The 27,150-nt window shown below is 52.4% G+C and overlaps 1 protein-coding gene across 5 annotated transcripts in view; it reads left to right on the forward strand.

The window, feature by feature from the left end:
* Positions 1-27,150, forward strand: part of SIPA1L2 (signal induced proliferation associated 1 like 2) — a 186,172-nt gene that overhangs the window by 35,352 nt on the left and 123,670 nt on the right. For 3 of the 5 annotated variants that reach the window (XM_045859564.1, XM_045859594.1, XM_045859583.1), the window contains exon 2: positions 10,179-10,223. The gene's annotated coding sequence lies outside the window, so the exon portion shown is untranslated. Of the gene's footprint in view, positions 1-2,668; positions 2,740-5,668; positions 5,723-10,178; positions 10,224-27,150 lie in introns of those variants that run through there. The other 2 variants (XM_045859571.1, XM_045859581.1) reach the window with 2 other exon arrangements.

Here is a 27,150-nt window from a genome sequence, read left to right on the forward strand (position 1 = left end):
TCGTCGATACTGCACTAACAAGCAAGTGGGAGTTTCCTCAAGGCTGGTTGGAATGTAGATTCCGAAACCATGTCTAAGAACTTATTTTTTTTTTAATCCTCACCTGAGGACATTTTGTCATTGCTTTTTAGAGAGAGGAGGGGAGACAGAAACATCCATGTGAGAGAGAAGATTCGATTGGTTGCCTCTCACACACGCCTAGATGGGACCGAACTGCAACCCAGGCACGGGCCTTGACCAGGAACCGAACCTGCAGCCTTTCAGTGACGAGCTGACACTCCAGCCAACTGAGCCGCACTGGCCCGGGCCTTATCTCTGAACTTTTAAAACCCTCTTCCGTGTATGACTTTACGTGTCATGCATTGGCCATTTAAAAAAAAAATCTCCCAAATATTGATACGTTTCATTTTGCAGTGTCAAAAAATTCCTATCACCAATTAATTAGAAAAGTCTTTAAATGTAGGTTAAGTTTGGAATTCACAGTGGGTCTGATTATATGAGTTTCACAAAGTCTGATTTTTGCGTAAAGCTTGAATCTTATTTTATCAGGTGTTTTCCTTGGGAAAAAGGCCCATTTTATCCCTGTTTCTGCCCATAAAATATCTACCAAACAGCCATGTCTGCATAACCGTAGTCCGTACTTTCCAGTGGAAGCTGACGTTCCCCAAAGAGGGTGGCTCCTCCCCTCCCCGCTCCATCTCAGGTGCGTCTCCTGGCCTCACCTGCACGGTGCCTGGAGCAGCAGGGCTCCGCTGCGGGCTTCCCGTTCTGTCCCTGGACTGCTGGGGAAAAAATGTGTCCCTCAGGACAGCGACTAGATAAAGTTAATTATCCCTGTTTTTACTTCTCGTCAAAGGCATCGAGCCCATCTTTTCATCTGTTTATTTCATCTGTTTATTATTACTTGGCGGTACAGTTACAGGTAGAGGTGCCACTTCCTGGCTTTGCGGCAAGGCGCCAGGTATGGTTCCTTTTCAGTTGTGGTGAGAGTACTTTGGCCCACGGCCCACGTTTTTGAGACCCATTGCTTAGGGCCTGTGAGAAAGGTGCCGAATGAAGCAGAAGCTCAACTCTACCTGTGCTGACGGAGTAGCCGCGCGAACGGGCTGTGCACAGGGGCCGGTGGGTGGGTGTGGGGCTCGCTGGGGGGGTCGGCTGCTGCTTCCCTATCCTCCCGGTCAGTGCCTGCGCTCATATTGCACATTTAGTAGGCTTTTAAAAAACACATTTGTCAGGTGATGATTTTTCTTGTTTTATAAAAGCAATAAAAGAGGGGGGCATGGGGCGGTACTGCCCCTCCCCCCTCTGCCCCGCCATCCGGCGGTCTTCCTTAGCTACCCTGGTCCTTGTGGTCTGCCTCCCGTTCCATCAGGGTCCCTGCCGCCAGCTGGGTGGAACCTCCCCAACAGCAGTGACCGTCACCTCTGTCCATGGTGGCTCAGAAGGCTGGCCTGGGCTTTCCCCCGTCGGGAGATGTGCCCAGTGTAAGGACGGAACCGGGTTGGTTATGACCTTGGCCTGCCTGTGTGTTCCCAGCTCCTGTCTTCCCAGTGTTTTTGCACCGGGATTAGGTGGTTAGGCAGTTTCTTTGGTCTTCTGTGTGAAGTATCAAAAATGTGTTCTCCTTGCATGCTCCCGGAAGAGGAAGGTGTTCGTGCCTAAAAAAAATACCTTGTCATTTCTATCAGTGAGTTCCTCCATTCTTAAATTTACCTGGGGGCACGGAGGACTACTTGATACTTTAATGGGCTAGAACTGCTGCCTCCTTCTCGTTTGTTTGTTTGTTTGTTTGTTGTAAGTGTAAGTCACTCCGGGTGGCCGGAGCTGACGCTTTGCCCCACTGCGCATTCCCTTCCGTTCTCTGATCTGCGGGCAGCGATGATGAGCCCCCTGGAACCCCCTGGCCGAGTGCTCAGGCCGGGCAGGGTCTTCAGAGCCTTTGAGACCAGGCTGGGTCCCTTCAGCTGCTCTTTTCCTCAGAAATCCCCAGTCGTCAGGGTGTTGCGGAGACGAGGTACTTGTCTAGATAAAATGAAAATGTCTGATGAAATATTAATAAATGCGTTATTGGATGTCTGCTCCTGAAGATGGGCTGAGAGAGACCGAGACATCTATTTCATGAGCGTCTTTTTAATTGACTTCACCATGATAAAAACTCCGAAGGACCTCGGTGAAACCCGGGCCCCGCCCTGTCACCGCGCAGAGCAGATGGGGCTCCAGGAGGGCCAGGCTCTGGGCTTCGCTCTCGTGTGGGTTTCCTGGGTTCGCTGACGCGGCCACACCGAGTAAACGTGACCTTCCTTTCTGCTGGCCTTTGTTTTGAAACATGAATCCGGCCCTGCTCCCTACGTGGTTTTCTTTTACTACTGTTGTTATTTCAGAGGTGCCACCTTCTCCAGGCTTGCTCATCGTGCTTTGCTTGCTCCAAGCCTGTGAGATATTTCATTTAGCCCCAGCGTCTGCAGGCGCTTTCGGGGGCGTGGCCTTCCGCCCCTGCGCCAGGTGCTGGCGATTTGCATGCTCCGAGTCAGGCTCTCCGCACCCTCTGCTCTCTGCTTCCTCCTCCTCGGGCTGGTCAGATTCAGGGAGCCCTGTTAGGGGGGAGGAGTCTCACGGGACTCTCTTCCTCCTCCGTTCTCTGTGTGTTGTTTCATTGTCGCATTTCTTGATCTTCTCTGTGCGCGCAGAGCTTCAGGTGTCAAGTGGTTGGTTCCTTTGGAGTGGAAAGAAGTTTTGAAGGTGAGCGAAACAGGAAGGAATGGGGAGGAGGAGAGAGGATATCAGAGAAGATTATTCTTTGATCAGTTTCCACTCATGCAAAATTCCTAACCCCGGCCTGTTTCTTTCCCCGACTTAGTTAGAAACTGTACCTCTTCCTGTGTGCAGGTGTAACAAGGCCTGCGTTGTTCTTTGGTGATAGGATGACCACCTCCACAGATGAGGTCACCCTCTGGGCAGGGTAGGGGATGAAGGGTCTCAGCTAGGTAGGAAGCATCATCCTCTGGAAAAGTATACTCTGCTGCCCACGTTTGTCAAATTGTCATCTAAATAAAGGTGCGTATTGGTACTGAGGAAACTGATGGACGTTTTCCCCAATGGCAGGTAACGGGGATGGATGGTTACTTATTCTCTCTGATTACATTTCAAATAAAGATCGGCATCTCGGTGGAGGAGGCGCAGGGTCCTCTGGAACCTGAGCAGCACGAAGTGGTGGGGCTGGAGTGAAGGCACAGCCGCACGATTTACTGTGTTAGATGCACATCCGCCGGACGCTGTCCTCTTCCGTCAGAGACAACCGCGCAGTGACTGAGTAACTGCCCCGTCAGATTTATTTCTTCTCTCCTAATTGTAGTCAGGCCTGTAAGTGAGAAATCTCGACCAGTTTATTTTCCCTTTCTCACTTTTCTTCTGTCTGGTTTGCCCGGCTCATCATAGATCTTCATCCGGCGTTTTACATAAGTCATATTTAAGTGTGATTTGGGAAGTTCATCCGGTAACAGGGCCTGTCCATTTCAGTGTCAGAGCACAGACTCGGCATTAGCAGCCAGATTATCAGCTGGGGCGTTTCCACCTCCTGTGGAGACCTGTATGTAGTCCCTCGTTTGAGTTTAGACTTTCTTAGTTTGTCGTGGTTGCTGTGAGTACCTGTCCTAGTGATACCAGGGTCTGCTCAATTTCAAACACACGTTCCTCTTTCTTTACATTGATTTATCCAGTGCATTTCAGGTTTGTAACCAGATTCCCCCCATCTGAAGATGGCATTGTGGTGCCCATACGTCAGAAGACCTGTGCTGAGAGTATAGGGTGCCTGGGCTCCCTGAGAACCTGCCGTTCAATCGTGGGTGTGCCTGGGGTTGGATCTGCGTCTAGTGTAACAGATACACATCACTGAGGAAAGGGATGCGCGTTCTTACTTGTGATCCTTTGCCAGTCGACATGGAAACGGTAAAGCAGACGAGCAAATGACGGGGGGGGGGGGGAGGACATTTGTCAGCTGTGCGTGCTGTCCAGCGTCCTCTTTCTTCCTGGGCGGGCATGCTTCCGGTGACGCGCAGGAACTCACCGCAGACACCTTCCTGCCAATGAAATGGCCCTCCTTCTCACGTTAAAACTGTTTCATTACTCATCGTGTTGTACACGCTGCGCAGGGGAGACGGGTGTTACAGGCAATCCCGCGACTTCTCGCTGCTCCACCCGCTGCCTAAGCGAGTCTGAGAAACCACGCTTGGGTGTGTGAGCACCAGTGGCCGGGCAGGAGCTGGGGCGTGAGGCTGGGGAGGCTGCCGGGGCCGAAAGCTCGGGCTTTGGGGTCCCCGTGGAGCAGTCCCAGCCTTTCAGTTTCGGCGTGGCAGGGGCGTGTGGCTTCCGAGGGGTCTTCCTGATTTGTCTTGCCTGTGGGAGATGCTGAAAGGGCCCAGACCGTTTCCTAAACCACATCAAGGCCACCTCAGCAGTCAGGGCACCTTAGTTATTTGCTCCTAAAAAGTGAACGTAACAGAGAAAATTAATGTGATGGATTTAGGGAAAGGGGTAAAGACTTTGAACTAATCGCGCCATCGTCGTCAGCAAATGTTTTGGAACACGGGAAGCTGGCCTGCTGGTGATTACTCATTTCTCCAACTATTTATTGATTAAGTGTTGTGCCAGAGGCTCTGCTCATTAAGAACTCAGAATTGATGGTAGCAGGCAGCTCCCGATAAATCCCTTGTGAGTGTGAGGCTGACGGAGACACGTGAGAGCAAAAGATGCAAGTCCATCCTCTGGGAGCAGAGGAGGACAGCGGACTGTTTATCTGGGAGGCTTTTCTTAGAATGTTTTCCCCCTGGAAACGCCTGGGAAAGTTCTGTGAGAGCCAAGGCCTTTGGCCGAGGCAGTGAGGGATGGTGGACACTTTGGACGATGGGGACATCTGGAGAAAGGGACAGAGGCAGGAGACTTCAGGGCACATGCACTCGGGAACGGGCATTCGTTGTGTCCTGTGACGCAGGTAAAAGGTGCTCGGAGTCATCCTTTGGACGATCGGGGGGCTGTTTTGAGATTCAGGGTATGTACGGTGCAGTGTTGAGTGGGTGTGTTTGTCTGGAATGGTGGTTACGAGTGACCCACCCAGCATGGATGAACTGCAGCGGGAAAGGGGAGGCAGTGCCCAGGGGCCTGGGCTGTCCCGGAGCAGCACGCTTCGGTCACTGCCGGAGCCAGGGGCTCACACACCCACGGTCCTGGGGGCTCTTCCTGGCTCTGTGTCTTGGCTTTGCCTGTGCTGCGTTGCTGAGTGCGTCACTTCAGCCCATTTCCCGTGCTTCCCTGTGCTTCCCAGCAGCTGTCCCCACCCCCACTGCACTCAGTGCCCTCAGTAGAAGCCAAATTTCTCTCTCCCAGGATCCCAGGTGTGTCCTTGAGAACACGGAAGTGCCTGTTCACGTCCTTGAACTAGTCACTGAGGTGTGCCCACAGCGGCCGTGGTCGGCACCGCACTGAGGGCGGGGCGAGTCCCTCCTCTGAGCCAGAAGGCGGGGTGTGGAAAGGCGTGCTTAGCAGCTGGGGCCCAGGCAGCAGAACAAGGCAAGAGAGGAAGATCGGGGCTGTTGGCCGAGGGCGGAGGGGAGGTTTGGGTGGCAGGTGGGTCACGCACGCGGTGGCAGTTGGCTGGCTGGGCACAGAGATGGGTAAGACTAGCCTAGTACCAAAGCAAGTGATTGACGGCAGAGGTGGGCATGGATAGGTAAGCTCACTGAGGAGGGTTGTCCATTAGGTTGAATCTCATGAAATTCCTGCTTTTTCCAGGTACAAAGTTGCGGAATATGGGTAATTTCATATGGTCCAGCCTCTTCTCTGCAAATTCCCATTTAGAAATGCCTGTGTTCTGTGCTATTCTCAGCGGCCTTAAGACTCTGGAAAGCCAGTCTTCCTTTCCTTTCCTCTTCCCTCCTTTTTCCTTTCCTTCTTTCCCCTTCTCCCCCCACACCCCTTCCCTCCCTTCTTCCTCCTTTCTTCAGAGGGTATTTAGTGGGTGTTTTCTAAGTGCGGGGCACGGTGGGCGGAGCATGGCGGTCAGTCCTGGGCGTGCAGCCCTGAACGGTGCCTGGTCCCTGTCTCCTGGAGTCTCGGGCGCAGACATGAAAGACACAGCCCCCTGTGCTCCCAGACTCTCTGGGTGTGGCTGGCCATTCAAATGTGGCACCGATTCCTTATTCGGTGCTCTATATCCTGAGGAACGTCTTCTGAGGCATGCATGGTGGTACCCTTGGAGTGGCCGAGGTCTGGGGCAGGTTCCAGCTCTGCGGCCCAAGGCCTCACGCCCATGCCTAGGATGTCCCCGGGGCCCACTGTGCTGGCGAAGGAACCGTGGCTGGTTGCTGGCCCAGAGCAGGGGCAGAAGCAGGGATGGCTTGTGCAATTGCCAAGTTCACAGGTGCAGGGGCAGAAGCAGGGATGGCTTGTGCAATTGCCAAGTTCACAGGTGCAAGGGCAGAAATCAGCACTTACGACTTTGCCCCCGAAGAGATCTCAGTATTCTGAAAGGAATTTGTACTTTTAAGATAAAAAAAGAGTGACAAAAAAATGAGCCTCTCTCTGATGCTGGCTTTCCCTGAATACTAGCAAGCGCATCCTGACAGTTGACGGAGAAATGTGCTTTTGAGCTGCATAGAATATTTTATTCTTCTCAGTGGAAAGGAAATACTTGCCTGTACTTTCTCAGGGCCCCGTTGCACCGGGAAGACAGCCGACAAGCCTTCTGGGGAGAACAAGGAGCCAGACCTCTGCCTGCCTGCCTGCCCGTCTGGGTCTCGGGCAGAGCCTAGCTTCCCTTTGCAGTGTGAGGTGGCCCCTGTGAGCGGGGGGCAGGGGGCATCTTCCTCCGCTCCCCCCAATGTCATAGCCCAGGACCCCAAACTTTGCTGCTTAAGACGACTTTGGTCACTAAAAGCTCATGACATTTTTTCTCTGAAGCCAAAACTAGGCAGAAGATAATAGCCCGTTGTCTCCTGTAAACCACCTACCTGCATGGTGGGAAGTGAAGCAAATTTCTGAGGTCCCTGATGCCGCTTGGAGGATCTGTGGTTTCCTTTCCTGGCAGTACACACAGCAGCCCTGGACAAGAGGGGGCGGCTACGGTGTACAGGATGTTTGCCGCGCCGGAGGAAGGAAAAGCGCCAGCTCCCCAGTCCTGCTCATTGTGTGTGGGACTCGGCGTCATGAAAACCACCTGCCGGAGAGGAGACGCGGACCAGGGCCCGTCACGGAGCACAGGCTGTCTGACCAGTGGGCCTTTCAAAGGCTTGCTTTCTTCTGTGTTAAAGTCAGGGGTTTATATTTTATCAGCACAAAAAAGGTAGAAAACCCAAAAGCCCCTTTAGAGGAAAATGTGGGTTCTAAAACTTTGAAAACTGTTGATGCTTTAGAGGACTTGAGTGTTTAAAAAATTGTACAGGTTCATGCTGTGTTTGCCAGAGTTGTGTATCACTCACAGTGCGATGATGTGTCCTCGTGGCCGCCCCCCAGTTGCTTCCCGGTGTATCTGTCACCACGTCTGGGTCCCTGGGGGCTGTGCTCCACGGCAGAGGTGTCTGTCTCCTTCAGGTTGTCAGCTTCAAGAATCTCCAAGCCTGTAAGAATTTTTATGAGTTTATTCCAGCCAAACTGATGACAATCGCCAGGAAGCAAAACCTCAAGGATTGAGAAAATGCCCCAGAGACTGGCAGTTATGCACCTTACTTTATACAGTACAGTCAAAGGAGGGAGCATTAGAAGTTACCTGAAATTTATTGGTGATAGATTAAGGAGATGAGAGAAGGCAAAGCAGGGAAACCTCTGGGACTGGATAAAAAGGAAGAGGAATGGATGTATACTTCTTTTACGTTTGAGAACATAGCATAGTTAACAGTTAACAATTAACACGATAACTATGGCAATGAAAGGGATTACTTTGATCTTCCAAAGGCATGTTATCAGGTATGTTATTGTAGATGCAAAAAAAAAAAAAAAGACAACCTCTAGGTTCAGTTAAGGTGCAGACTGACCTTTCTTAGGGAAAAGCACTGCCCTAGACATGACTACCCACCACGACCGACCTGCTCTTAGGAAGTTCTCATTTCAGACCCTCCTCTGTGGTTCCTTTGCTCTCTGAGTTTGTGAGTCTGCACCGCAGGCCTCCCCTGAGCTCGTCAGGTTAGTATGCGGCCCCTTTTACGTGCACAGGGTCTACCAGCAGCTCCTGCAGGAGCCGATGACTAGCAGGTGGTGGGTGTTCCCTGAGTGGACGGACGCTTGGTTGGATTTAATAAGCGGATGAAAAGGACATCAGAGACCCAGTAATACATTCTTCTCTCATCATTTTGTGTTGGAAAGCCTTTTGGATACATATTTTGGAGTTTCTTATTTTCATTGTGGGAAAACATACGTTACAGATTTTCCCATCTTGACCATTTGCCGCTCGGCCGCCAGCCGGCATCCTCCTGTAGAGCTTTCTCGTCTGTCTCCGTCCAACCCTGACTCCCGCTCCCTCTCCCCGGCTGCCACCAGCCCACTGTCTGTCCCCATGAGCTCGACGGCTCTCGGGCTCCTGTAAGTGGGATCACGCCGTGTTCGCCTTGTGTCCAGCGAATTGCACTCAGCATAATGACTTCTGGGCGCATCCGTGTTGTAGCATGTGATAGAATGTCTTTCCTTTTTAAGCCTGAAAACTATTCAGTTGTTGGATGTACCACAGTTTGTTTACTCATCCAGCTGTTGATGGACACTTGGGTTGGTTACACCGTTTAGCTGTAGTGAACAATGCTGCTCTGCACATGGGCGTGCAAATATCTGTTCAAAACTGGGCTTTCAGTTCTTTTTGGTCTACTCCCCGAAGTGGAATTGCTGGAGCGTAATTCTGTGTCTCATTTTTCAAGAAGCTCGTCACACTATGTGTTACATCTTTGTGTCCAGAACTGGCTCTATTGGATGCACAGGTTATGTTGTTGAGACTCTCTTTCCCTCCCTTACCCCTGCACATAATCGTAGACTCAGATACAGCTGCGGGACCAACCATTGGCATCTTCATCAGTGTTTCGTGTTTCATAAAGATGGAGACAGATGGAAAAGGTGGGCTTTCCAAAGCCAGGCCAAGGACGGCCGCCTTGGCAGGTGACCCTGTGATTTATCCCTGGGACCCCGGGTGTAAACCGGGCTGTTGTGGGGCACCCTCTGTATGGGGTCTGCCTTCGCAGGAGGCAGAGTGCAGGGCTCTGCGAGCATTTGGGGGAGCACGCCGACAGCGTTTCTGATGCGCCGTGCACAGCTTGCGGCGGCGTGCGTGCGTGCGTGCGTCCGTACGACGTCAGGTAGGCGTGGGAGCGCCCTGCACGCCTCACTCCCCACTCCCCAGTCGTTGGCAGACATGCACGTGATTGCCGTCTTAAAAAGCGATGCCGTGGAAAGACCGTGCACTTGCGTTCACACCCACGTTGTATACCTGGCTGGGCCTCTGTGGGCGGCTGACCGGTCCCCTCTTCCAGGAGGCGGGAAGGGCGGTTCTCAGGAGTGTGTGCATTTGGAAATAACACGTGCAGAGTGTGGCTGAGCCCTGGGGTGTGGTCAGCGCTGCGTCCAGCGTGGATGCACGGGCTGCGTGCAGGGCTGCTGCAGTTTCGAAGAGGTTATTGCTGAAATCCACACCACAGTGTGTGCTCTTGGAGTTGTGGTCTTGCACCCCTTGACACTGAAAAATCACTGAGGGTCCCGAAGAGCTGTGGATTACATGGCTCATCTCTGCTGATATTTATGATACTAGAGTCAACATCGAGAAGTTTAAAACTATTCATTTATTTTAAATGGCTACAACCCCTTTACACTTTGTTTTAAAGAACATGCTTTATGAGAATCACCATCTTCCACCCCCCCCCCAAAGATGAATGCAGAGAGTGACATCTTGCATTTGCACAGATCCCTCTTCTCTTTGGTTCAAGAGAGTGCAACTCAGTCCTCACGTCTTTTGTCCTGTGACCTGTCACTCACCCCCTGGAGAGGAGAGGAATGGGTCAGTAATGTCTCGGCTTCCTTGTGGAAGTGGCTTTGCCCCCGTGGACCCCTGGAAGTGTCTCAGGAGCCCCCGGCCCCCTCCTCACACATGCACACGCTTTGAAAACTGCTGCCCACGACCTCTCTGCCGTCTGACCTGTCTCTCTCTTCTCTCGTAGGACCTGCTCCTGGTCGTGAGCGTGGGACCTGCCGTCCTCCCCAAGGTAGGCACCCTCCCCCAAGACAGCACTTGGGCTTTGGAATGTGTCCTGTTAATGGGTTTTTCTTTAAAGGTTGTTTCTGTTCCCCTTGGCTTAAGGTTTGGTTTCTTCATTCCCCATGGCAAACGTGGGTGAGCGGTGCTTTGACTCTGGGATCGCTTGATTCAGGAGCGACAGAGGGCGTTGCTAGCAGGCCCTGTGAGTGTCCCTTCCTCTGCTTAGTGGATGCAGTTTTTAAAAACTGGTTTGGACATTGATACACGAGTGCCCCCTTGATGAGAGGGCAGCGTGCGAGTGCGGTGGCGGGAGAAGGGCTGCCTGAAGCGCCCTCCTGGTGGAGGAGTGTGGCACAGTGGGTGTGCCGGCGCCGGGAGGCCACTGTGAGCGCTGGCAGGAAGACCCTTGCCTCCACCCTTCACCGTGCTTTCAGCTGGCCTAACACTCAAATCCACAGGAGGCGGGTCCACAAGAGAAAACGACCAAATTTAATTACGCATGCGCATCTGGGCGCCCAGCCTGCAGGAGGGGTCGGAGGCAGAAAGGACAAGTGGCCCGTCTGGCATCCAGAGCCCAGGCTGAGGGAGGCACCTGGGGGGCTCGGGGAGGGAGGTCGCGGCAGCGGGAAGAGCAGGTGTTCAGTAATCAGGGGTTTTCTCTGCCCTGTAGATGGGTCACGGATGTTATTTCTGGTGATAGCTCTTACTCTGGGCAAGGCTCCTTGTTTAAACTCTTCTAGGCAGTTATGGGAAGGCAGGCATTTCCCTTGAGCCCACAGGGTCTCGGTTGTCTTTGGCTTAAAAGAACCCAAATGCCACAGAGGGTGGCTCGCTCCGAACCTCACACGAGGAAGGCAGTGGACGGCGCAGGGTGGAGGTGGCCAGGGCTTCCTGGAGGAGGTTCTCCGGGCTCGGGTGGGCCCCGGGCTCACCGTGGACACCTCCCCCGGACACAGCACAACGGCACAGCCGGCTGCTGCGTTTTCTGTGCTCATATTTTAAAAGCCAAAAACAAAACTGGGGTTGTTTAATGCATACTATTTTTCGAGTTGCTTTTTCTCCCACTTGCCTATGTAGTGTAGAGATCCTTCCATCGTCAACATTTAGGTAGTTCGTACTTATTCTTTTTAATGATATATATGTATATATATATATGTTGTAAAGATTTTATTTATTCTAGAGAAAGGGAAAGGGAGGGAGAAAGAGAGGCAGAGAAACATCAATGTGTAGTTGCCTCTCGTGCGCCCCCTACTGGGGACCTGACCTGCAACCCAGGCATTTACCCTTTGGTTCTCAAGCCAGCACTCAATCCACTGAGCCACACCGGCCAGGGCTGAAATACTGTTTTTAATTGTGTGGATGTACTCTGTTCAATCCCCATTGAAGCATTTGGCTCTCATTAACCAAATGCTTGTGTGTAGACTTACATAACTTGTCAACTGAGCTTTGTCTGGAAATGAATGACAAAGATTTAGTGAAGGGTCTTGGGATTTGAAAATTGTAAGCACAAACATGAATGGAGTTTTCCGAGATGGCTGGTACCATTTGCTGCAGTGCTGTGTATTTCAGCCTTCCGGTTTCTGAGAAGAACCTTGGACTCCTTAGACATTTCCTTATTGGAAAGGTGTCTTTTTAAAGGCTGGAAGGTCTCATTTCTCCTGCTCTGCTCTCCACATGACCTTCAACCCTCTACCTTTTTGAAATCAAAATAAGTATTGGCAGGGGTGCTAGGCTTCTTACAATCCTGTCCTTTATCCTTTTTGGCCAATTTCATAAGGCTAATGGAATTCTAGCACTTGAAGGAACCTCTGGCGGGGGGTGGGGGTTGCATAATGGAACTCCATTTACTTAAAACGCTCCCAGACTGATACGTTGCTCATTGTCCTGCCCAAGTCTCTGAAGAAACAGTAGCGTTGCTGGATCTGTCTGCTGGGGCACAGCGCCGGGGTGGCAGTCCTTTGCTCACTCACGGCAGCAGGGGGCCGTCTGTTAAGACCACGTCCGAACCTGTGCTTGACCCCTAACTCGGGAGCGTGGGCACTGGGACACGCACTGGCCTGCACGGAAAACACCGGGGTGGGGGTGGGGGGATCTTGCATCGATTCTCTGAGTGCGTTCTTTTGTTGCTTATCCTCCTGGAGTTTAAAGTGGGTCAATAGAAACATTTTGCAGACCATGCTTGAAACATTTCACTTCATATCCCATTACTAGGAAGATTTAGAAAGGGTAGCTGCCTCAGGCAACTGATCTGAAAACCCGAAGACCTCAGGGGAGGGCGCCTGGGCTCTCCCGTCGGTGCGTCCTGGAGGGCGGTTGAGTTTGGTGTGTCATTACCGAGCCGTTCCGTGTGAGTGGTGCACTCTGTTAAGTGCCCAGGGAAACAGGGTGACTAAAATGTGGCCCTTCCCTGTCAAGAGTGTATGCTCTACCAGGAAGAAAGAGTGTGTACAAACAGTTCCAATAAAGATTCGATCGCCGTCACCATCGGGCATAGGGGATGTCCATGAGCCCAGCGGAGCCGACCCTGGGCCTCTGGGCTGCCAGAATGCACGTCGTAGGCCTCAGCACACACGCTTGAGTGTGCGAAGGGGCACGTGTAGACGTGCACCTTTTGGTGTCTTTTATCGGAGCAAAACTGATACTTAGAAAGGTAATCTGATGGGTTTGCATATGGTCGCAGAGGTAGGAGAATTTGGTGAGGCCTGAGGGCGCAGGGCAGGCTGAGCAAAGCCCGACCCACGAGCCCCCTTTCTCCTCCTCCTGTGCCGCGGGTTCCACGGCCTCCCCCAGCCCGGGAGAGCGCCCCACCTCCGAGGCCGTCACCTGAAGGAAGTGGACTTGGCCTTTGACTGGACAGGTCCTGCACTCTGCTTTTTGGTGGACCGATCTTTGTTGGTCCGACTCAGAAAGTTGGCTTTGCACTTGGAATTATTTTCCTGAATGGACACGGGAAGGCGCCCTTTTCTTGGTGCCTAGCAGCTCCTTCCTGTTCCCTCACTTTATTCCCACTCCTGTTCTTACCACTACGGTTCTGTCTAGTCGCGTAAGTAACACGTGCTCTAGGTTTGTTACATTACCAGTACTTGTTCCCAAACTGGAACTGATCAGCCTCATCACACTTCATGGATTGGTCTCGTTTGCAGTATTTTTGCAACCGTTCTCTCTTCCTCCTAATCATTATCATTGCACACTATGGCAGCGTTATTTGCTTGCGATTTACTATGTGGCACATGTGTTAGTGCTTCACCTGTTCACACTCGCAACAGATCTTGGAAGTAGGTATTGCTAGCCACGTTTTAAAAAGAAGGACACCGAGGCCCGGGGAGATGAAATGATTTGCTCAAGGTTACATATTTATGGAACCTAGAGAGGCGGGGCTTTCACTCACCTGTGCCTCCGGGGCAGGTGACCGCAGGAGAAGACTAGGTCATCCAGGTGGTCTTATCTAACTGAGATTTGGGGATGCGATCTTATTTTCTGCAGGCAGAGATGACAAGAACCAAAAAGAAGAGTTTGCACGATTATATTGATGTCATCATATACCCTACTGATCACTCATAAAGATACACATACTGCTATTGTACAAGACCAGACAGAACCCTAACGAAACTTTCAGAATGTGTGCAAGAATGATGTGAAACAATCCTTGTGTGTTCTGATACTCACACGAATGTTGGATGAACGCCCTCTTCGTGGCCGACGCCTCACTGGAAGCACTGAGCCCCTTGAGCACAGTCAGCCCCGAGTGTCATAGAGTCGGAATGGTTTCCTGATTAGCCAACTCTTCGGCTTAAGCAGATTCTTAGTTTAAATGCTGATGCTGCGTGACCTGGGAAGGGCGGTGAGTGTGACTGACAGGGACTGTGACCGAATGTGAAGTGACACTTCTGAAATGTCATACAAAATGTGTGAGATCCACGGCCCAACTCTGCATGCCTTCCACAGTGTTTTTATGTGAAAGACGTCACAGCAGGCGTCACAAAGATGGGACTCTGGGCATTGCCCGAGTGAGAAGCTGCCGCTAATGCCCGCCAGCTCCTGAGCCTGGAAGCCGGAAGGCTTTCCACAAAGCACATTGTAATTTTGTAACTTAAGTCTCAGCACGCCTTGCGTTCTTCCCTTTGTTTGTTTGTTTTATTAAACATTTCTCTGGAGGGGATATCAGTGGAAGATTGCATAAAGGAAGCATTCAACGAGGAACAATGGGTAGTGTAAAGATGTTGATTCTGAAGTAAAGTAACTGTTTTTCCTCGATAAAAGCACTTGGCTTGGAGGTGGAACCGTCCCATTTTGAAAGTCACTCCCAGCTCCCACAGCCCTTCTGCCATTTCTGCCATCCAGGAGGCTTGGGGATCTTGAGTCACCGGGTCCCCTTCACACCTTGAGGCACAGCAGGAATGAAGGCGTGGCAGTCACCCCTTCCAAACCGTTTATTTAGAGAGAGAAGGGAGAGACCACACGTGCAGTGCGTCGTGCTAAGTTTTACGTGTGATTATCTACGAACCAAGGGGACAGGTGTCCGAGATCAGGTTCTCTGACTCTCCTGTACTCGGTGCCGGATGAGGCTCCCCGGCGGCTGTGAGCACCTTCTGTCCCAAGGCTGTGTGTCGCCCCCGGCAGGTGCTCTGTCCTCCCTGCCCGGCAGGTGCAGGCTGTCCTGGCCGGGGCCACACCTCCGCCTGAGGAAGCCAGTTCCAGCCACATCCAGTGCCCTGCCGGCTCCCATGTATTTGTACAAACCAAACCAAACCAAACCACAACAATAAAACCATCTGGCAAATGGACTCAGTGGCGATAGTATGGTTTAGTGACAGGAACTCGGAAGAACCTTCCTTTTACAATGCTCTCCGGGCTGTGAGATTAGTAACTTGATGCAACCTTGGGCATTGACTCGGTCTTTTGAAGGGTGCCACGGTTTTGATACTGGCAAAGGAGATTTTTATCTGAATTCATCGAAGCGATGCTTATAATAACAGAGCTGGTTGTTGCCTTCTGATTTCGTCTGAAGCACCAACTAAACTCTGTAAGGCCCTGTCGTCGCGTTCCCCAGCTCAGCTCTGTCCTTGACCCCACGATAAAAATCCAAGGTAGAATTCTTTATACATATATGAGAGAAAGAAAGGCAGATGATAACTTAAAATTGGGGATTAAAGAGTATTCCAGTTCAGGTTTTAATTCTTCACGTCCTTATGATCATATCTGCCTTGAGTTGTGTTCTGTCCAGCGGTGGTTTGTAGGAGGGCAGCGCTGGTGGCCCCTTGGTGGCCTGTCCGTGGCAGGCTCCGCCCCTGACGCGCACCCCGGCCCCGCTAATTTTTGCGGCCTGCCTCTCTGCCAGCGCGGTGGACCTGACTTGGCCCGACCGCCTTGGGTGTTGTAAGCAGTGGTTCTCAGTGCCGCTACCCATCTGGGCCTTTCGAGAAGCTGTTAAAAAATAGCCGTGCCTAATACTTAGAAACCGAACTGGAAACTGAATTTCTGACATCTGTATTTTTAAACACTTCCCCAGCTGGGCGTGATAGGCAGTAAAGGCTGAGAGCTCTGCCTCGGTGTAAGGAGAGGCGAGAGGGCCACACTCAGTCATTACCGTGAGATCGTCACCTCCGTCAGTTACAGTGCGATCGTCACCTCCCCTCCGCATCTGGAAAGTGGCAGTGAGCACCGCAGACACTGTGGCTCCAGTCCCCCCCGCCCCTCCCCCCTTTCCTGTGTGGCTGTCAGGTTTGCTGAGCCTTCAGACGAGGTGAGGAAGCAGGATGAGCCCAGGGAGGGAGGTGACCGACCGCGGGGCTTGGGCCCGGCCTGGGCTTTTTGATGTCCCCTCCTATCATTCCCGTGTCTGTTGTTCGGTGACGTAGTACGCAGGAGTTACTCTCGGTGCAACCTGCCTCCCTGCCTCCCGGACTGGGCCGTGCTATTTTTAGGCACTTGCACACACAATAGGTTTATGAAAGGCTAACCTCTGGAAGCTGCTGGCTTTGTCTGAGTTACAAGTAGGCTTTCCAGCCTCACAGTTCAGGCATGGAGGGTTTTTTGTTTCTTCTTTAGAAAGCAGCTGCCCAGCTTGAAAACACAGCGGCTTGGCAGTGTGACAGGTGGTGGTGCCCCCTGTCCCCGTAGCTCTCTGCGGTGCCCGGCTCCCCAGACACGTCGCTTCACAGGTGCCTGTTGGGTTGTTAATTTTTGTTCCGTCTCCTTTTCCTTTTCCAACATGCTAAACTATGCACAGTTAGTAGTGCTGGGGGGAAAAGTGAAGCCGTGAAGCATGTTTTGGTTCTTGAATCTCTGCCCTGTGTCTAAAAAGATCTGTTTCACTTCGCTGAGGGCATCTCCAGCTCTGCTGCACGGAACAGGCCAAGCCAGTACCAATTGTTGTTTTAACTCCGTTAGAGCTTCCCAGGCTCCCGTCCGTTCTGAGAAACGAGCACCCGTCCACGGGGAGGCAGGAACAGGAGGTTCTTGTAGTTGCAACAGAAAAACAATCTCTCATCGTAAAATAACATGATACCTTAACGTGCCCACAGAACAGATTGGATGTTGTTTATGATTCTTTTCTTCCTCTACTCTATCGCCCTGCCTTAGAGTGCAGAAACAGGCAGCGTAATAGAACTACTGCCGGGTAGCTTTGCCTTTTTCCAGTCTGTATCTTCACGGAGATCACTCCCACACGGATTTCAGCTGGACAGTCAGTGAGCAAGGGTTTTCTCCAGCGGCACTCAGGGAGGGGACAGACTCTAGACCCCCCCCAGGATTCCTTTCTCTTGGCATCACAGATTGCTGCTTCTCCTTGGCCTCTGACACGTGCTGCTGGGGGCCTGTCACTCCTGGAAGACAGCCCTAACCTGGCTCGTGGGGGGTGCGTGCATTTTCCCTGTGTCCCATCTCTTCTCCTCGGTGTCTCTCTAGGGCCCCACACCCTTCTCGCCTCTTTGGGGACCTGTGGCTGACCTAGGCAGCTAATGCAGTTCCTGCCATAGTTGTTCTCTCAGAGTCTGTTAGAGAAGCTGAGCCAGAGGGGCCCTCCGGGTGGCGAGTGCCCCCCCCCACCTTTCTCTCCAGCCCTGGAGGGGCTTAGAATTTCCAAAGCTGCACAGCAAGAGCCACTCGCCTGCAGCCTTTGGAGAGGCACCCATTTCCAGGTCCACTTCACGGGCTGCCCTGGGGTCCCTTTTCCTCCTGCCCCTAATAAAGGCAGAGGCTCGTGAATGGGATTATCTTCCAGGTCCTTCTGATGCAGCTGTCTGTGTGGGCCCCTGAAGGTTTGGGAACCAGAGCTTCATGGTGTAGATGAGACTTTGAAAGCTCAGCAGTGATAAGAAACTGGCCCAGGGCCACACTTAAGACCTGTCTGTCAAGATGAAAGATGGTTCCTCCATCCACTCCTGTACTGAGTATGTAGAGGTTACAGAAGTGACCAAAAGGTTCATTGAGCTTTGAATCCTGACGCATGCATGCAGATTGCTGTTTTGTATTTTCCGTTCCTGTTCCTGGAGACTGTGTTTGTGTGCCCGTGACAGGGAGGGGCGTGGGGCGAGGACCAAACGCACAGGTGACAAAGAAGAGGCCCAGTCCACATTCTCAGGTGCGGAAAGGTGGCTGTCGAGTTCTTCCCTGGTCTTGGTCTCACGTCAGTGCCGAGTGGGTGCTCTGGGCACCTCTGCACGCTGATGGGCTCCTTAGCCAGTTTCCTTCACAAAGCAGGAATGGGACAGGGAGCTCTCAGGGCTGGCATGTGCGTACTTGTATCTGATCGATGGTGAGGTGGGGCTGGGAAGAGAGTCTAGGTGGAGGGGGCGGAGGCCCAGGAACCTGTATTAGTTGACTGACTTTATCTTATTGACACGGAGAGTGTGGTCCGTCTTGGAACGGTACGCAGAACCGACTGACCCTTTTTGTACGTGTGCACAAGCGCGGAACAGTCCCAGTATGCTTGGCGCTTGGCAGATGCTTAATATTTGATGAATGAGAGCTTAATGCTCTCAAAGCCCCCTTTTATCTCTATGAAAATACCGGCTCGGGATTCTGATCTGAAGTTGTAGCTGAAAATCACTGCACTGGTTTCCTTTACTTTTTTCCCTCCTCGTAAGTATCTGGGTTCTAGAATTCAGTAGTTTCAGCTGGGTAATTTACATATCTCATTGTCCAGGCTTTCTTTCCATTTTGTTATTTTTCCAGGAATGGTACCACTTACGATGGCTCCCTCTGAGAGGTTGCATCCACTTAGCTGGCTGCGTCGTGGGCCGCTGTCAGGGAGGCCCTGCTGTGGGGGAGGCCGCATCAGCGCGTCTCCTATGGGCTGGAGGCCTCCGGCCAGGGCCTGGGCCTTCCTCGGCCCGGGGCCGCCCCTCCTGCCCACATCTGTCAGCTCGTAGTTAGGGGAGCTCGGGGGGTTTTCCTGCAGACCAGGCTGGCCAATAAGCAGCAGCTCCCTTTCCAGGAAGACCAAGCCATTGCCAGACACCTGCCTGTCTCTCGGGAATTGCACACTTGTTAGGGGATCTGTGAGAACTCGTTGACCTGGTAGGCGGGTAACTGGAAAGAGAAGACTCTGAATTAAATATGATATTCCCAAGGGTTCTCTGAAAGACCAGTGGGACATGTGATTGACAGGGAATAGTGGCTTCTTTCAAAATTATTATTTAGTTAAATAACTTACTGATGACCCAGTTACAGATTTGCTATCAACTGCCTGGTTTGGGATATGGTTTGGGGCAGGAAGTAGTTACAGGGTTCTGTCCCGCTGGTCGGATGGACAGGGAAATGCAATCGCTGGTTACAGTGGTGCCACCATCTTCAGGGGTGGGGGAGCATTTATTTCATTTCCTTTTTCAACTCAAACTCAGTTTCTTTGCTGGGAATACAGAACTGGCCAGGGATAAATGATTCTGCTCTCAGCTAGCTCTTCTGTGGGCCGTGGAAGTCCCGCATTCCGTGTCTCCCGGAGATCCCAGGTGAGGCGGGGGAGAAAAGGTGGGAACGGGCTGGGGGAACCAAGAGGAAGGGAGTCTGTTCCAGGCAGACTTGCTGACGTGGGGATATCACCCGCCCTGGGTCCCAGAGCCGTCCTGCCGTCCCCCGGTGAGCGGACAGAGTCAACTTACATCTGCGTGGAAGTGGCCGCTTGTGGGGACTGCGGAGCTCGCTCTGTGGTAGAGCAGCTTCCTGGTATTGAGTGTGGTCCTGCCCTGGGGAGACTGCGGGGCGGGCGGGTGCTAGGCCGCGCGAGGAAGCGGGTGTCGCGGTGGAGTGAGTCGCCCGAGTTCTCGTTTCCCAGTGTGCGCGGAAGTCATGTTTATACCGTAGGCTGTAGTCTACGAAGTGTGCGGTAGTATTGTGTCCAAAATGTGCGTACCTTAATTAAAAGTCACTGTTGCTAAAAATGTTAACCATCATCTGAGCCTTCAGTGACTCGTAATCCTTTTGGTGGTGGAGCGTCTCAGCTTCGATTTGTAACAAATTGCAATATCTGCAAAGCACAATAAAACAAAGTTTGCTTCTGATATGCATACATCTTCATTTATTGATACATTGGTGGATGTTTATGTTTGTTTTCAAAGGCTTCTTTGTGTAGTGATGGGTATCCCCATTGAAGTATGTACTCCATCCATAGTAACTGGATAGAAAGAAGGAAATAAAATCACCCCAAGTGCCAAAACTCAAAGAAAACACTCAGTAACAGCTTTGGAGAATTTTCTTCATCTTTTTTCTATGAATAGGTGTGTCTGGCTGTGTTGTATAGTTGTGGACATTCTCTATGTATCTTTTAGTGTGCTTTTGTTAAAACCTTCTATTGCACAGATGTTTCGTGGTCCTTGTAAAACAGTGGTTTTGGGCTCGAACGTTGAATGCATTTATCTTACAGATGCCCACCCCAGTTCTCAGGAGCACGGACCTGGCCACAGAGGGGTCGCACTGCTAGCCAGGCCGTTCCAGGCGCGGTGCCCCAAACGCCCTGTGTGTGTTAGATAGAGCTGGAGGTGTCTGGTTGATAGTACTCGCCCATGGTGAGCGTGCCCCTTCTGTATGAAGGTGTGGGAGAAAGCGTTTGTTTAGTGAGATGCCGGTGCCCCTCAGAGAGCTCTGTGCAGGGAGAAGAGTGGACTCAGCCTGGCCGCTGTGCAGCGCTGGCCCGAGGACACTCAGAGGGCCGCTGCCTGGGTTGCTGGGTGAAGTCGGGCTCTCCCCTGCCTCACGTGCTGGAGATGGCCCACCCGCTAGTGGGGTGAGGAGTCTAGAGTGTGACAGGAACACAGCAAGTGAATTTCACATCACGGTAGCCTCAGGCTGGCTTTTGTAAATTAAATTTTGCAGAGATTTGCCTTAGCTGCACCAAGGCGTTATTAATTTAGTACCGGTGAAACTGAACTGTTTTGAGTCTTGCTCAGTAAATTGTTCTCCACTTGGCACAAACTAATGATAGTTTGGCATTCAAAAAAGATTTTTTTTTTCAGTGCACTGAGGTGGATCCATCTCTGAGACCCGTAATCGCATTAACTGAGCTCGCTAACCTGAGTGTGTAACAAGAATGTCTGCCTAGTCATGTACAGAAGTAAATACAGCCAGCATGGGAGCCCGCACGCCGGCCTCTTCTCAGCCCCACGTGCTCTGTCTGGGGGCAGTGGGGTCAGAGGGCTGCTTGTTTGCAGACGGAGCAGGGAGATGAGCGATTGGGACAGTTGCCGGATTCACAGGACGATGTCAGAGAAGACCATCCATTGGCTGAGGGTCCTTCTCCCGGGATGCCAACGTATGCGCCAGGATTCTTTTTTTCCACGTCCCCATTCCCTGACCCAAACTTTCTTCCATCACATGTTGCCATTAATGAGGACACAGTCACCTCTTGCAGACTGGGAGGCTCCTTAAAGTTTCCATCTTATTTCTGAGCTCCCTGGGGAAGACTATTAGATGAACCCTGGGCGGGTGGCCTCCTGGGGCTGGGGGTGGGGGCAGTTGTGTTTGCACAACACTGTCACCTTTTCCATTAAGGCTGCTTCTTTGTTTCGGCTTATTGTCCATACCAACAGTGCTTTGTTGATGTGAATGTAATAATTCATTTAAAAATATTCCGCCTAAATGTTTAAACGCAAGACTTACCTCCCGAGTGGCCGTGCGGCAGCCGCTGTCGGGTCAGCACGGGGTGTGGGGCCCGCTGACACCTCAGCTCCGGGCCGGCTGGCGGTGGCGTTTCACTTGGCCGACGTCACCCTTCCGAACCTTCCCTGTGCCGGGGCCTCGTGAGGCAGGGTGGGAGAAGACAAAACTGAACAGATTGCTCTGGTTTCTGGAGTCTCAGTCTAGGGAGAGAGACGGCCCTGGGCAGAAGTGGTGGTCACGATGTTGGGTGGCGTCCGCCGGAACACCGGAGGGGACAGTGCCATGGCTTCCCCGGGGCGGGAGACGGAGGGAAGATGTTCTGGGGCAGCACCACGAATCCGTAGTTCCTGGGGTTCGGTGGGCAGGGGCTCGGTGGAAGACTGTGGGACGGATGGTTGGAGCCACCCCCTGGTGGGGCCGAGTGTGCTGTGGGCTCGGGGAGTAAGGGGCAGGCGTGCGAGGGAGCACAGGGCACTTCTGTACACCCGTGGCCCCTCACTGCACATTCAACAGTGACACCAATTCCTATGTCCTGGGACGTCTTACATAACACACTGGTTGGCCAAAAAGTTCGTTCAGTTTTCCCATGGAAAAACCCCACAGTTTTTGTTTTCACCAATAACTATTCATTTGGATATTTTGAGTATGTTGCTATTTGAGTATGTTGGATAGTTTGAGTATGTCAGGCTCTCTCCTGAATGGTATAACGTTGATTGTTCTCAATGTCTCAATTTGAACACTATGAACTTCAACTGGTCTACCCTACTGTCCAGCGAGAAATCTCCAGCACAAAACTTAGCAAACCACTTTTGACACATTTGATCAGTCATAGCACCTTCTCCGTACACTGCACAAATCTTTTTTTGCAGTTCAGTTACATTTTTACCTTTCTTGAAATAATAAAGCATAATATGCCAAAAACGTTGCATATTTTCTTCCATCTTCAATATTAAACTGTCTACACAAAAACTCACCAATTTTTATAAGTGTTTTTAAATTTTATTTTTATTTATTTACTTATTTTTAGAGAGGGGGGAAGGGAAGGAGAAAGAGAGGGAGAGAAACATCAGTGTGTGGTTGCCTCTCATGCTCCCCTTCCTGGGAACTTGGCCTGCACCCCAGGCATGTGCCCTGGCTGGGAGTTTGAACCTGTAACCTTTTGGTTAGCAGGCCAGCACTTAATCCCCTGAGCCACACCAGGCAGGGCTATAAGTGCTTGTTGTTTTTTTTAAAGCATGCTGATACGGCAGCTGTCACAGTACAATCTTAACAAAATTGTTTCGAATGAAGTTGAAGACAACTAAGCGCCACTAAAGCCATCTTATGGAAAAACAACGGAGTTTTGGCCAGCCCAGTGGAATGCTTCCCGGGAGCCAGGCCCACGCAAGCATTCAGTATCACACCCTCCTGTCCGCCCTGCACGCCTCCTGTCTGTGTGACAGAAATGAGACCAGTGCAGGAAACAGCAGCAGCGCCATGGACTGGACAGGGACTGCGCCATGCCAGCCTCCCACCTGCTTCTGTGCCGGGGTCTGTGAGCTGCCCCTTTAACACGTGTCCCTCACCTGTGACTGCTGGAGGACAGGTGGGAGTCACCTGTGCTGGTGTGGGGTCTTCGCTCCATGCCTCGCTCCTGTGCCAGGGCTGTCGCCGTGCGGGCTGGGGTCTCGGTCCTTCCGATTTCCTGCATCCTGTACTTACTGGGATTTTGGTGTCTGGGTCTGAGAAACTGAGTGAGACGAAATAAACTTCTTTCAAACGTATATTTTATCTTCTTCTGGGTAAGTTTTCTTACCTGTTATTTTGCAGACTTAGCCTGCAGCCCTCCAGTTCTGATTTTGGACTGCCCGTGGCGGGGGGGGGGAGATGCCTTGTTCTACAAAGCGAAGTTCAGAGATTCTCCAGTGACATGGCAGACAGCTCCCGGTGACACATTTCTTCTGAGCGTGTCTTGTCTCTGTCTCTGTCGTTGGCTTTTCCGGGACCACAGACTTGTGGACTGGGTCTCTCCGAGCCTGAGTGAGGTCTGTGTGCCATCACTACTGCCTCCGAGTTCCAGCCTGTGAGCGTGGCGGTGGCGTTGGGCCACTTTTACAAGGTTCATCTTCACTGCTCTGCTGAACTTGTCACTCGAGGGAGGGAAGGACAGAGAACCACTGGAATTCAGTATTGCTTTTCAAAAATGTAAATGAGGTGAATTATATGGGTATCTTTGTTTAAGCAGCAGCATCTACACCAGCAGCAGCAGCAGCAGAAAACCTGGGGCTCCCACGCACGAAGTGCATGCTGGGGGAATGGGGGGCTGGAGGCTGCCAGCAGGACTCCGAGGCCAGAAGCTCAGTTTAGCTCCGTTTATTCCTGTCACTGTTCAGAACCGGCAGTGGCAGGAGCTTGAGCAGCGGTCAGCCACGTCTTTGGGCAGCCCGGGGGACCCTGAGTTCCTGGGGCAGGTGCCTCGGAGGGAGCAGCGCTCATGCGGCCGGCAGCTCTGATATCACCTCCAAGGAATCCCACGGTGGCCGTTCGGGGGCTGTCACCAAGTGTGGGTGGACTTGGAATGCTGACAGTCTTCGGGGTTAACCTCAGTGTGCCTTTCCTTCAGAATGCTGTTCAAGGGCATGGTCGCAGTGTCCAGGTAGCTAGGGAAGCAGCTTTCTAGCCAGGACCCTGTGAGTTCCCACCCGCTGACGGATGGGTCCCTCCCTCCCCCAGCATGCCTGTTTTTCTGCGATGGAGCATTCACAGAGTGTTTGGTCAGGGGTGCCTTTTGCGGTGTCCAGGACCAAGAAGGTCAACTCCTCTGCCCCCTGCTGTTCTCGCTGTCCTTTTTACCTGCCATTTGCACAGAGCGGAGTGGACAGGTTGGCTCTTTTTTGTTTTCTGGGAGGCCGATGGCCTGGCCCAGACCTTTAGCCTCACTTATGCTGATCATTGGGTTACATTTGGCAGCTGGGGGCTCTGTTGGGGCTGGAAGAGCCGGGTTACGTGCTAGCCTTCTGGTTGCCGGGATCTGGTGGTATCTCACTGAACTGAGCCAGCGTGTGGAGGGGTGGTTTTAGGTTCTGCAGCCGGTGCCGTTGGGTTCGAGTCTGCACCGTCTTTGGGGGTCCTGATGAGAGGTGAGCCTGGCCGTGCTCACCATGACGGGGTGGCAGGTCAGAGTGGGGCCTTGCGGTCCAGTCACCGGATGTTTCTCCAGGGACAGCCACTTTCCCACCCAGGCCTCACTTTGTGTGCAGGGCACATGATGGGTCCGGAGTCTTTCTGTTCAGGTTGGGCCCGGGGGTAGTCGAACCGCAGGGCAGACGTGTTTCGCTAGGTGGCTCCGTTCGTGTGGGTGGCTTGCTCGCCCAGTACTGCCGCCAGAGTGGTGGGACCGCACGCTTCCCGGGTGTTTGTGCTGCGTCCGGTGTCAAAGTAAAAGTCTCTGCCAGGATTGACTAATGACTGTCCGTAAATTTGTGAACGCAGTGTGTGGTTTGACATCGTTCGCTTTTATTCCATAGGGACTTATTGGAAGGAAGAGAAGCCAAAGGCTTCACAGAAAAAACGGGGACGTTTGATTTTGCTAATTACAGACACATCTGTGCGGGGCGAGGACGTGCGCTTGCTCAGGCTCTCCTCGTTGGAAATTATTTCCTGATTGTTATTTTAATAAAAATAGTTGAGCCTTTTTAGCCTGCTAGATGAAATTAAACCGACAGCCTCCGTGAAACGCCTGGGAGCCGCGGCCAGCTCCCCGGCGACAGCTGCGGGCCCGGCGCACAGCAGCCACGCCAGGCGCGGATCGCATTTCTAGGAAGCAGCCTCCCCACGTGTGCCGCCGTGTCGAGATCAGTGGGCCTCGGAAAACAGTGCGGGCCGCTTAAGTAAGAACTGTTTCAGTCCCATCAGAACGGCACACCCCGGGGAAGTCCCAGCGGCCTCCCGGGGAGGGAGAGAGGAAACTATTCTTAGGGCATCCTCGTGGAAAGAGTTTGCCTGTTGAAGGCCGTGGTATTTCAGAGGCTGGATTAAAGTAGGTTCCTTAAAAATAGAACTTCAAATGTAAATATTTATTCCATGACCCTCTCTCGGAGCGCAGCCGCTCGCCCAGACCTCATCCCGTGTGAGCCCCTCGTCGAGGCGGATGGCTGTGTACTGGCACCGAGGCTCAGGCGCGCTGGCCGCTGCCACCGTGCCATTTCTTGTGTCCGAGCGCTGCCCACTTCTCCGCCTTCCCTCCGGGGGCCGCACTCGAGTCATTTTAGGACCGGTTAGCATCCATCTCGAGGAGGCACAAACAGGAGATGAAGATAGGACTTTAAAATAGAATACCTGTCCGGGTCCTTAACAGTCATCCCGTGGGGAAAAAACAGATCTTACCTTAGAGGTGAAGTTGAACCCGACGCCGTGGGAGGGTCTGTGCGTGAACCGTGCCTCCCGGGGCAGACGGCAGATGGCCTGCAGTCGGGGCCCATGCGTGACGCCTTTCATCACGCACCGTGCGTGGCCGTGCCGGTTGGTGAATGTGCGACACAGCGGTTTTCAGCCGGCGTGCCGCAAGAATTTTTAAAACGTGCACCGCCTATTTTGTCAGCCCCCCGATAGTGGGGGAAGAAAAATGACAACAGCCAACGCATTAGCTGTCCGCTGTGAGCGAATCAAAATTATACCTATTTTTTTGTCAGATTGGCAGAAAACAGAACACTTTTTGGCGTACTGCCGAATCTTAGTAATTGGTTTGTGTGTGCCGTGAGACGAGAGAGATCGAAACACCTCTGGCGTAATGGATGCTCGAGTGAACGAGCGAGCACGGTCACGGAAGTTTGACTGTGTCCTCACGCAGACGAGCTTCGTCAGGGAGCCCACGGGTGGTCCCGCCAGCTCCCTGGTGACGGTGCCGCTGCGTGTCCGTCTGGGAGTTCACCCCCTGGGAGCTGAGGCAGGAAGCTTCCCGGAGCAGAGCAGAGGTTGGTTCCTAAAACGAGCTTTATAGTAGAAGAGGGTTTGAACATACACACTTTACAAGAGGAGGGAGACGCTGAGTAGACGCCCAGAGCGGAGAGAGTATAAATGTGGGGGGCTGTGGCACAGCTCCTGTCCGAACCCCGGCTCGGCTCCCCTGGGGCGGCCTGGCCAGTTCCCACACCTAGCTGGCCTGAGGCGGGGCTGGCACCGTGGTGTCTGTACCTGGTGTTACATACGGAAGTGCAGCCCTGACCCACAGGCTCAGCGGGTGGGGCGGCATCCCTGGGAAGCGAAGGGTCGCCGGTTCGATTCCCCGTCAGGGCCCATGCCTGGGCGTTGGGTTCCATCCCTAGCAGGGAGCATGGACAAGAGGCAGCCGATTGATATTTCTCTCCCTCTCTTCCCCTTCTTCTAAAAAAATTAAATAAATGAAAAAATAGGAGTGCATTCTCCCGTTCCTTTTCCCCGCCTCTGGGCTTGCTGTGATAACGCATCCACATATGCACCCTTCACTCAGCAAAGCCTTGCTGGTTGCCTGGTGTGTGTCGGACACCTTTCCCTCTGAGTCGGCGAGAGCACAAGCCCCACGGTGTCAGCTTCATGCCCCAGAGTCGAGCAGAGCATGATGCTCTGCAAATGTACAATAAGCATATCGTTGTCATTAATGTTATTAACGAATGCTCACACCAAAGCACTGCTTTCTCTTTCTTAGGCACTGGGCTTAATACTTCATATGAATTAAACCCCCTCTGACTTAAAAACCTGTTGTTTTCGAGATGTAGTTCCTTGGCCTGGCTTTCGGCTCTCGCCCTTCGGCCTAGATAACCGGTCTTTCCAGCTTCCGCTTTTGCTGTTCGCTTAACTGTGACTCACTGGCTCCAGTCCCACCC

Source organism: Phyllostomus hastatus, unplaced genomic scaffold, assembly GCF_019186645.2.
Source record: "Phyllostomus hastatus isolate PE091 unplaced genomic scaffold, TTU_PhHast_1.1 phas_contig_148, whole genome shotgun sequence".
Taxonomy (NCBI): domain Eukaryota; kingdom Metazoa; phylum Chordata; class Mammalia; order Chiroptera; family Phyllostomidae; genus Phyllostomus; species Phyllostomus hastatus.